An 8,699-nucleotide genomic window follows, 5' to 3' on the forward strand; every position below is an offset into this window, starting at 1 on the left:
TGCATGTTTTGGTAAAATTTGTACCAACTAGAGTTTTACGAAAATGAATTTATACTCTAGTCTTGCACTATATGAAATGTGTATGCATGTGTATTCTTGAGATTTTATTGTTTTTTTGTTATCTTGAGAAGAATGATAGCATGGTAACTCCTAGATGTATTTTGATCTCATGATAATGTTGAGAGGGAAATTCCTCACTACGTGTTGAGCTCATATATGTTTGTGCATCATGAATTAAGTGTTATGTATAATGTTGTGGTATGTGTTGAAAAGGAGTTGTGAAATACTTCTATGAGCTATGATTCATTATGATTTTATGTTGTTGTTGGTTGGGCTAATAGTATTAAATCTATCCTTACCCTCCAAAAAGATTTTAGTGTCATTCGGGACGAATGTTCCAGGGGGGGGGGAATGTAACACTCCGAAAATGCCATGACTTAGACTTGAGATTAATCTATTGAATAATGTTTAAAATGATGTTCCAGACCTATATTAATGTAATAAGTTTATTTTGAAAAGGTTAAAGTCAAAACCACAAAGAAAGACCTTGACGTCTGGAAGCTAATTTGGACTAGTTGACGTCCCTATGCTTGGTGAAGATTTTGAAGTGTCAAATGAAGTACAAAACTTGTAAAAAGACATCAAACAAGTAATATGCAGTACAAAGGGTCCAAACGTCTGGTAAGGACACCCCAAGGACCACCAGAAGGGTCCTTGAGAAGGACCCCAACATGGGTAGGCAGGCAGCCAAAAGCAGCCTGCGCGAGCAAGAACCAAGGGTCTGCTGCACGACGCGCAGCCTACACGTGGTTTACTACCCCAAGATTTGGGAGGAAGCCTCGCGGCGTGAGGCTGTCACGAGGATTATACCTCGTCCCGAAATTTTGAAAAAAAAATAAGAATTGGCCCCGCGACGCGCAGCCATTTTCCAGATTCGTTAAAGTAGTATTTATGGTAATTTAACTTCACAAAAAGACCCATTTAAGTGAAGGGTCATTCTTAGATCACTTTTTACACACTTAAACCAAATCAAATGAATTTCTCCTATCTCTCTCAAGAACGCTCTCTTTTTCAAACTCTATTGAAGAACAAGAAAAGCTTAAGGAAGAAGACGAAGACTTCAAATTTTTCAATAAAAATTCGTGGATTATTCGTCAATAAGGTATGAGTTCTTCACTCTTGGGATTCCTTTCCCCAAGAGATCCTTTCAAAGATAGTTTTCAAGAAATTCAAAACCTAGGGTTTTTACTCTACAAAACGGATTTTCTTCCTAACTATAAATTTATGACTATTAATGAAAAATAATGCTCTTCTATGGTCGATTTAGTATATATTGTCGAATGTTTGACTTTTAATGCTTGAATTTTGTATGAAGCATTTCCCCTATCAAATTGATGGATTCGAATGGGGTATACCTATTACTTGATAACATGTAATTGTTGGGATTGGGACTATGACTTGAATGAACTCCTAAATGACCCTTTCCCTTATTATATTTTACAAATTAGTCTTGTTTATGAGTTGAAAAGTTAGTATTGATTATGCTATGGAGTATTTCACTATGTTGTTGTATATTGAATATAAGTTCTTGAATAAGGATCTTGGAAGCAGGAGTAAATCTTCTAAAGTCGTGATTACTCTATAATGTTTATGTAAGTCTATAAATGATGTTACGATGCTAATGAAGTATGTATGATGATGCTATGCATATATGTTGGGCTATGAATATGTTAATTTGCGATATCATGATAAGAATACGATAATACAAATATATGATATTCTCTTGTATGCTTTACACAAGATGATTTATGATATGTTAATCTCACAAACTAAGTGTTACGATGAAAGGAAAGTCTCATCTAATCCTAAAGAGTCATGGTCATGTTTATACAAGTAGTTAATCTCCTATGACTTATGATAAAATTTATGAATATATGATGACTTAAAGGTTAAATAAAACGGGACTTTAGATTCGCACCGAGTGAACTACATACGAGAGGTGTCCCTTCCTTAGATGGAAGGTAGGTTCCAATGACTCTCATAAGATAGAGGCCATGTAATGTGGAACTATGGGTCTCTAATACATCTCCTAGTTCTTGAACTATGTTGTCATCATACGATACTAGCTAGTGGATTCACCTAGAAAGCTATGTCATGTTTGGTTCTACTTTGGCTGGTAAACCACCTTCTTTCAGTGTGGAATTTTATGACACCAGATTTCATGTTTAGCTCACATGGTCTAATGTCGATTAAGGCGAATATTCTCTCAAAGTAAAATGAATGACAAGAAAATAATGTACGTTGACTGAGTGACTTGAAGAGTATTTAGTAGTAGGGGTATGATACTCTACCTAGATATTCTGACACTAAGGAAGTTCTAGGAGATTGTTCTTACGCCATAATTTATCTATCTTTAGAAAAAAGCACTTTTTGAAATGTTCCAAGTATAAAACAATTTAAGAAACATAGAAAAAAATCGCCACTTAATTTTTGAATCAAGAAAACTTAATTTAAAATAGACTCTAACAGATTAAGTCTTAATAAATTTAGAGAAAATAGGTAAGACGCTTCAAAAAGGATTTTAAGGCATTTGAAACGTCCGCTAACAAGCGATTAACCTACGACTCAGGTTAATTGAGATATTGAAATATCTATTTTTTATTTGAGTTATCTTAATAATAATAATTAAATATTATTTTGATCGAAAGATAATTAAAAAGCTTCGACTTAACACTTTTCTTTTTTAAAGAAAAATGAATAAGTAAATGTGAGTTTTTTGAAGTTTATTTAGCAAAAAAAATAACTTAAAACAATTTAAAACTGACTAAAAATGTGTTAAGTGAAAAGCATTATAACATGTTTTTTTTTAAAAGAACAAAGAGATTTGATTCAATTTATGATATAAATTTCTATTAGTAAATAAGTGAACAAAAGGGTGTTAAGAGTAAACCAACATAACAAAAATAACTCATCTTTTGCGGAATTTAATTAAGTTAGAGTTAAAATAAAACAAGGGAAACTTACATAAATGTGCTATAATAATAAAATATTTACCATTTATAGCAACAATATTCTTTTTTCACTTGATCGCTTTTAATTCATTTATAATACAATTTTAATACATATTACAAAGAACAATTTATTATTCACATATAATACAAGTTTTAATGATGGATAATACATTTATCACACATTTTAATACACTTATAATACAATATGACCATTTTTTACCAAACAAACACAATATATTTCAAAAATAATTATAATTCAAATATATTGCATAAATAATTCACTTTTAATACATATTACATATTTATCACAGTATTGCTATAAATGGTAATAAACAAAAAGTATAGCTAAAATCAATAATTATTTTTTAAAATGTATTAATTTATGTAATTTTTCCATAAAACAATGCAATCAAATGATAAAGAGAGGGAGAGAAGGATTTAGTCCTTTGGGCCTATTGTTTCCAAGAAACTTTGGGCCAGCCGCACTATTTGGACTTGTTCCAGACCATTTTCTCTTCTGCTTATATACTGGACGTATATCAGTGTATATGAGCGTACATATCAGCTCTTTTTATGTATCTCTTTCTTCCTAACACCTGGACATATAATTACACATTTTTCGACCTGCATATCTATGTGTAATGAATGTATACATCTCGTATAAAACCATTTTTTGGGTGCTTTCGGGACCTGCCTCAGCTTCCAATTCCTTCGAATGATGGGGTCAACTCGATAGGAATAATTGAGCCCATGGCTCAATTTGAAGTGCAAAGGAGAGGAGAAAGAGTCCATGGTGACTTAAAAAGAGTTTTCATATGCAAACAAAGCAAAGGAAAAGGGTTTAATATAAAAAAAACAATGTGAACGAACTCAAGAGAGTATAATTCAACATATAATCCCACTAAATCATATCATACAGAGACGCATTTGAAAACTATCGAACTTCAAGGGATTAATTAAGGGAGAATACTGTTATTTACAAGCTATTGAATCAGTACAACAACTTGCAGCAAAAGTGGATGGACAACAAATACTTGCAGATAAACACAAACTAAAAATAAAGCCATGATAACTAAAGACACGTATCAGCAAACCAAAGATCAGAATGACTATTATTTATATATATATATATATATGTGTGTGTTTCTTATAACTCTAGCTTATTCTAGATCAGAACCAAAATAATTGAACTATACTAATTAAAGCTCAACAAATGATCTACTGCTAATGCTTCCCGAAAATAGCTAAACACCATACAAATCATACTAAAGAAATATGTTTCCCAAAGAAACCAACAAAATGGCAAATCTCGCTGGAGCAAATTGGTGATTTCAAACCCATGCTTATGAAAACTCTACTATCAATATCCGATCTTAAATCACGAATAAACTATATCATGTAATTTCCGTTTCTAAATCATGTTGAATTCCAACTCGGACAATAAGCACGAGTCACAACATGAATCCAATTTTTGACTCCCAACATGACAAAGTGTGAGTTCATGAAAAGAGTAAGGAATCTAACACCAAACAAAGGGACGAGAGTTAATAGGAAAAAAGCGAAAATGGAATGAGTTGAAGAGAAGCTTCAATAATGAAGAACACAATTGGATTTGTACCACTATTCTATATTAAACAAACAAAGGAGGACAAATAACTACCCATATCAAGACAAGGAACATCAAGATTTTTGGAGAAAAAGACAACAGTAACTTTATATTACATATATACCAACAACTATAAAAGAAAAGCATCAAGATATGATAACTTTTGGCTAATATTAGCACACGAGTCACAATCACGAGCCAATGGTCTAATAAATCACAGTAATCACATTCAAACAAGCTTAAACTAAATTTATGGTACAACACATTACTCGTCAGCGAAAAGGGCAACACTTGGTCATATTCAAATGTTAAAACCATAACTTGGTATCTTCAAGGAAATCAGATATAAAAACAGCAGCAACATGATCATAAGAATTGTTAATTTTGAAACAGCAATAACACGGATGAAGGAAAATTCAGCAAAGAGAAAGGGAATATTACCTTCTTTGGAGCAGCAAGACTAGGACGACGAGCTTTACGTGAAGAACTCCATCACTATGAGCCGGGAATTAAATTAATGTTTTCTCCCCTTTTTCAATGAAAACTAAGGATGTATTTATAGAAGGCAAAAATGCATACTTTTAAGGGGGGAAGACGGGTGAAGAAGATTGGATTTTAAATTCGAAATTCAAATATTTCTTGGAAAAGAAAACATTGAAAGGTCTGTCAACAGTACTGCAATCTCCAACGAATGCGAGAGGGGATCCGTTCGATCTTGGAGCAAGGACGATGAAGCTACGAGATTTTGACACCTCACGAATCTCGAACGGCTCTTGTACGAGAGGATAAGGTTGAGGGGACAGGGACACGCGATTTGCTCGCTGGTTGCGACATTGTTTCGTTGGAAGAGATGAAGAAGGGGCCATTCAAAGGATCTGAAAATGGGCTGTTTGAAGAGAAAAGAAAGGAAAAAAAAGGAAATGGGCCTGGGAAAGGGAATGGGCTTAGGGCTGCTGAGAATTATTGGGCTGAGAATAATTCAAGATAGGTTGAGGGAAAAGGGACACACGATTTGCTCGCTGGTTGTTAGGTCTTGTCGAGTAGGGAAGACAGTGGTGGATCTAGGATTTTAAGGTTGTGGGTGCTCTGAAGTGAAACTATAAAAAATATGTGTTAACAATAATGATATAATCGATAATTCTACTACAAGAATATAAAAATCGATGTTTTGATGATAGATAAGAAGTGCAAATAATCAGTAGCAAATTGACGCAGCAAAGCAGCCAAAAGCGAGTAAAATGGGTCAGCCACGTAGTCAAGAAAATAGAGTTATTTGTCAAAGCCAAAAATAATATATTTAAGGTATAAGTTGATACAAATAAGGAAACCTTAAATATATTATTAAGGAAGAAAGTTGTATATAATAAGGATTGTACTTTAAAAGGTATCCTTGTTTAACAACAATTTCCTTACCTTATCTGATAAGGATTCAAGGCAAAATAAAACTCTATAAGAAGAGGACAATCACAGATGAAGAAAATCACGACTTCACATAGAGAGAAAAGTGAGAATTATTCATCAAACTGAAGTCTTCAAGATCGATAGGTTTGCAAAGTTTAAAACGTTCTTGAGTGAGAAAGTTTTCAACATGTAAAACTATCTTCTTGTTTTTGTTCTTGATTGAAAGTTGCGATTTATTGTACAAGGGGTGGGTTTGGCTTCTTGTATGGTTGAGTTTCAGTGAGGTTTGTAACAAAAGGTGGGTTTGACCTTTTGGAGAGTAGGAGTAATCGATTGTAGTCAATCGAGAGTGGTAGTAGTGGTAAGGCTTTTTGATTATTGAGTTGTAATCACAAAATCTTATAGTTGAATTAATAAAACGAGGTTTTTCCTTCCTTGAGTGAGGAAGGTTTTTAATTTAACAAGTGTTTGTGTCTTTACTGAAAAGCAACTTACAAGAACCCGATTCTTGTTCTAGGGGATAGGTTTCTTCAATTGGTATCAGAGCAGGTCTTTTCGATAAAAGATTCACACCTTGAAAAGACTCAATGGCAGCACCACCTACCCCACAAGAGGGAGCTTCACAAACACGACCACCACTATTTAATGGCAAATACTATGGATGGTGGAAAAATCGTATGATGGATCATCATATTGGCGAAAACCCTGATCTATGGGGAGTAATTCTAGATGGACCAACTATACCTATGAAAACTGCAACTGATGGAATTACAAAAATCCCAAAGGAGAGAAAAGAATGGAATGCTGAAGACAAGCTCGCAATCCAAAACAATGCCAAAGCCAAGAAAATTTTGATCTGTGGCATAGGACCAGACGAATACAATCGAATCTCGTCTTGTCAACATGCCAAAGCCATATGGGAAACACTACAAACCGCTCATGAAGGAACAACGCAAGTCAAGAAGTCTAAAATTGATAATTTAAACAGACAATATGAACTATTCAGAATGGCAGAAGGAGAGACCATACAAGACATGCACACCAGGTTCACTTCAATCATCAATGAGATGTACTCCTTGGGAGAAATAGTTCCCAATGGAAAGGCAGTAAGGAAACTCTTGAGTGTCCTTCCTGAAACTTGGGAAAGTAAAGTCGAGGCTATCACTGAAGCCTGCGACCTGGATACACTGGCCATGGATGAGTTAATTGGTAATCTCATCACATATGAACTCAAGAAAAACCAAGAAAAAGAAGTCGGAGGAAAAAGAAAGGAAAGGAACCTGGTTCTGAAAGCAATTGCATTAGATGATTTTGAGGATGAAAATATTGCCCTTATAACCAGGAGGTTCACTAGAATGCTAAAAAGAGGACAAGCATTCCAAAAGAAAACTTCTCAGAAATCCAATGAAAACACTAAAACCAGGTTTATCATAAGTGCGGAAGTCCGGATCACTACATCAAATTCTGTCCACTTTGGGCCTTAGAGCAGAAAAAGACAAACTCAGAGAAAGGAAAAGACACTAAGAAAGATAAGTTTGTTCCTTCAAACAGAAGAATGACAACTCAAGAGGCAGATATCTCAATGAAAAGGGCCTTTGCAGCAATGGGGAATTCATCTGATGAAGAATCTGAGGATGATGAGGCAGAAAACAAATCCCTTCTTGCACTAGAACAAAAAGATGATTATGACTTTCTTGCTCTAGTGGCAGTGAAACAAGGAAGAAAAGGAAACCTGCAGATCACAAGAAACTATATTAGCACTCATGGCTGGATCAGATTCTGAAGAGGACAAAGATGAAGATGATATGAATGAAAAGGTTAGTCTTCATCACATACAAGACAATCTAAACTCATACTCAAAAAGGGAGCTAGAATCTTTACTCTACACTCTCATTGATGCATATAAAACCATAGACTAAAAAAGGGAATTGATAATTGAAGACTATGCATCACTAAGAGAAGAAAACAAGAATCTTGAAAAACAAAATCTCCATCTTTTATCCAAGAATACTGAACTAAGTAAAAAAACTAGACTTGGTAACTAAAAGGAATGAAGCACTTACCAAAGAGCTTCTTGTGACTAAAACTGAAGCTGAAAATGGAATGAGATGGACCAGGTCCTCCATATTGCTTGACAACATTCACAAGAATCGTACATCTGAGAGACATGGGATAGGTTTTGATAGAACTAGCTCTCAAGTAAAAATCCCAACATAGATTGTCTATGCATGCATTGTGGGCTGGTAGGCATAAAAGTCATGATTGTCAAAGAAAACAAATTGCTCATAAGAAAAACTTGAAATCTTTGAGAAAACCTTATCATGAGAAAACCAATGAGCAAAAACAAGTCCCTAAAGTCAAATCTCTTCCTAGATGGGCCAGATTAAATCTTATTCATCCATTCTCTAAGCATAAATCAAAGTGGATTTGGGTACCAAAATCTAATCCCCAAAATTAAAACTGCAGGGATCAGTGAAGAGGAAGCAACAACAATGGTACTTGGATAGTGCATGTTCCAGACACATGACTGGAGATAAAAGAAGCTTCCTCTCACTCAAGAACATCAAAGGAGGAAACGTTGTCTTTGACAATGGAAAAAGTGGTGAAATTCAGGGAATTGGAAAGATTGGATCAATGGATACTCATGCAATTGAGAACGTATGCTATGTGAATGACCTACA

At 34.4% G+C, this 8,699-nt stretch overlaps 1 long non-coding RNA gene across 1 annotated transcript; it reads right to left on the minus strand.

Moving 5' to 3' along the window:
* Positions 1-3,353: 3,353 nt before the first annotated feature.
* Positions 3,354-5,657, minus strand: LOC107012382. The gene is made up of 2 exons (XR_001456022.2): positions 5,059-5,657; positions 3,354-3,808 (listed from the first exon to the last, which is right to left on the minus strand). It is a non-coding gene; the product is annotated as an uncharacterized LOC107012382 (long non-coding RNA).
* Between the last annotated feature and the right edge of the window lie 3,042 nt (positions 5,658-8,699).

The sequence above is a fragment of the Solanum pennellii genome, chromosome 3 (genome assembly GCF_001406875.1).
Source record: "Solanum pennellii chromosome 3, SPENNV200".
Taxonomy (NCBI): Eukaryota; Viridiplantae; Streptophyta; class Magnoliopsida; order Solanales; family Solanaceae; genus Solanum; species Solanum pennellii.